The sequence below is a fragment of the Gobio gobio genome (assembly GCF_949357685.1).
Source record: "Gobio gobio genome assembly, chromosome: 25".
NCBI classification, from domain to species: domain Eukaryota; kingdom Metazoa; phylum Chordata; class Actinopteri; order Cypriniformes; family Gobionidae; genus Gobio; species Gobio gobio.
Genome location: NC_137121.1, coordinates 4,114,658 through 4,117,575, shown reverse-complemented (window position 1 = coordinate 4,117,575; position 2,918 = coordinate 4,114,658).

The following is a 2,918-nucleotide window of genomic DNA, read 5'->3' as shown; positions in this document are numbered from 1 at the left end:
GCAATTAATTGGTTTTGTTTAACTCTGAAACATTTTTCGAGTTGTGTTGTGGTAGAAATAGCTACGGGTAGAGCCAGTTGATTGCCGAGTGCAACCATTCTACATCATCGACATAGAACGCAAACAAAATGGCGCCAAATATGTACTGGATTTTTTAAATAACGTGGATCTTTCATGGGTTTTTTCTACATATTTCAATAAGAGACATAATTTATGTTATATTAAGCCATACAAGTCTTAACACCAGGGGATCCCTTTAAGAGCTTTTGTTCAGCTGATTTTTTTGGATTTTGTGTTGAAAATGTTTTTTATGTCACCATTATGGTGATCAGTGTTTTCTTTACTTGGGCACTTTCATGACTTTTTATTCTAAGTGTCTCTCTGGCTGCAACCTTACTCAGTTAATTGAGTTGAGTGAACTACTTTGTTTAAAAGTTGAGTAAACTTTGCAGCAAGTTGCCTTACAATTTACAAGTTATGTCTTCTTTTCTTTTTTTTTTTACAGTGTTTAGGGGCTCCGTAAAAATGCAATACAGATTGGCTAATAAACTGCTTAAATCGTTTTATTTTCTAACTTACGTTACGCTGTGAGAAACCGCTGCAATCGAATCAGTGCCAAACTGTCCAAATGAATCAAACTGAACAATTTCAGACCTTTTTGTGAACCGTTTGACCAATTCGATTCAAAGATTCGTGATTTGGCATTGCTAATTCTAATGCTAAACAACTGATAGAAATTCACAATGACATGATTGAAGAAATATCAGAGAAAATTATTCTCAGCACAAAAAAAAAAAAAAAAAAAAAATTGTATATTACCATAACTGGTTATTTCGGTCTGTTTATCGCGCAAATTCTAAAGAGAAAAGGAATACAACAAAGTTAGGAAAAACCTTTTACATTTAAACGTTACTTTTAACATTTTTATTTTGTATCTCCAGGCACTCGTAGCTTTTCTTAACGACCCTGCTATCATGGCAGCTCTGAGAATAAAAGATATTGCTGATGTTCATCTTCTGAGATTGGATTCCAGCCTCAAATATTCAGCTGGAGGTGATTTCATTCTGGCCACAGAGAGACAAATGACACAAATTCTCCATTTTATGTGAAACCGGAGCGGCATCGTTGACGTTTTCTGCGGATCCTTGGCGGACGTTTTCAAAGCGCTTCGGTTGTGTTTCAGGACACATGCTGTGGGAGGTTACAGACGTTGCGTGACTGTTTACAAGGATCTGTCATTCATTTGAAATGAGGTGAGAGGGCCACATTCAGGCCACGGATCCTGGAGGCAAATGAGTTTTGGATCTTTCCTTCTGAACCCTGCGAGTGGGTGACTTTCTCTTCTCAGCTTTAACAATCTGCTCGTGGTTTACTAACGCTTTAGATCATTTAAAAAGAAATAAACCTTTATAAATGCTCTTTTGTAGTGAACATGAATGAGTCACTCTTTGCACTGAAGAAACTTAACGCTTATTAGATTAGTGGCCTGTTGATTTAGTACTTCATTATGTGTTTTGTTTTCTTGGTGGTTTATGTGGACTAGTTGAGTTGGCCAATTTACTGATCTACTATTTAAGTTTATTCTTCTTCTTCTTAGACTAAATGTCTAAATGCTACTCCTCCTCCTAGACTGTTCAAGCTACATCCACCAAACTCAGGCTTGACCTTCAGAATGTTCTGCCTGGAGTTGATATAACTTTTCAGACGGATCCGACTTATGGTTTTCCTAAAATGACCAAAACTCAGAAAAATCCCATAGACTTACAGAATGAGACTCTATCTATCTACCCATCCATTATCAGCCGTTCCATCCATCCATCCATTTATCTATTTATCAATCCATCCATTTATCTATTTATCCATCCATCCATTTATCTATTTATCAATCCATCCATCCATCCATTTATCTATTTAGCAATCCATCCATCCATTTATCTATTTAGCAATCCATCCATTTATCCATCCATCATCAGTCGTTCCATTCATCCATACATCCATTTATCTATTTATCCATCCATCATCAGTCATTCCATCCATCCATCCATTTATCTATTTATCAATCCATCCATCCATTTATCTATTTAGCAATCCATCCATCCATTTATCTATTTATCAATCCATCCATCTATTTATCTATTTAGCAATCCATCCATCCATTTATCTATTTATCAATCCATCCATCCATTTATCTATTTAGCAATCCATCCATCCATTTATCTATTTATCCATCCATCATCAGTCATTCCATCCATCCATCCATTTATCTATTTATCAATCCATCCATCCATTTATCTATTTAGCAATCCATCCATCCATTTATCTATTTAGCAATCCATCCATCCATCCATCTATTTATCCATCCATCATCAGTCGTTCCATCCATCTATCTATCTATCTATCTATCTATCTATCTATCTATCTATCTATCTATCTATCTATCTATCTATCTATCTATCATTCATCATCAGTCGTTCCATCCATCTATCTATCCATTCATCATCAGTCGTTCTATCTATCTATCTATCTATCTATCTATCTATCTATCTATCTATCTATCTATCTATCTATCTATCTATCTATCTATCTATCTATCTATCTATCTATCTATCTATCTATCTATCCATCATCAGTTGTTCCATCCATCTATCTATCTATCTATCTATCCATTCATCATCAGTCGTTCTATCTGTCTATCTATCCATCCATCATCAGTTGTTGTTCTATCTATCTATCTATCTATCTATCTATCTATCTATCTATCTATCTATCTATCTATCTATCTATCTATCTATCTATCTATCTATCTATCTATCATCAGTCGATCTACTAATCTATCATCAGTCATTCTATCTATCTATCTATCTATCTATCTATCTATCTATATATCTATCTATCTATCTATCTATCTATCTATCTAT